The following is a 200-nucleotide window of genomic DNA, read 5'->3' as shown; positions in this document are numbered from 1 at the left end:
GGCAGCCGCTCCCCACGTGCTGTGTGTCCCTCTGTCCCGCCTGTGACCCCGCGTCCCCCACTGAGGGCAGAGGGCAGCCGGTCCCTGCGACCCCCGGCCCCTGGGGCACCCCGGGTTGGGCACAGCCCTGGGGGTGCCCCGCAGCCGGGCAGGGGAACGCCAGCCCTGCGGGAGGTGGGGAGATCCCTCTCCTCCCGGGA

Source organism: Charadrius vociferus, unplaced genomic scaffold, assembly GCF_000708025.1.
Source record: "Charadrius vociferus isolate BGI_N301 unplaced genomic scaffold, ASM70802v2 scaffold621, whole genome shotgun sequence".
Taxonomy (NCBI): domain Eukaryota; kingdom Metazoa; phylum Chordata; class Aves; order Charadriiformes; family Charadriidae; genus Charadrius; species Charadrius vociferus.
The sequence above is the reverse complement of the archived record's forward strand: the minus strand, read 5'-3'. Positions refer to the sequence as shown.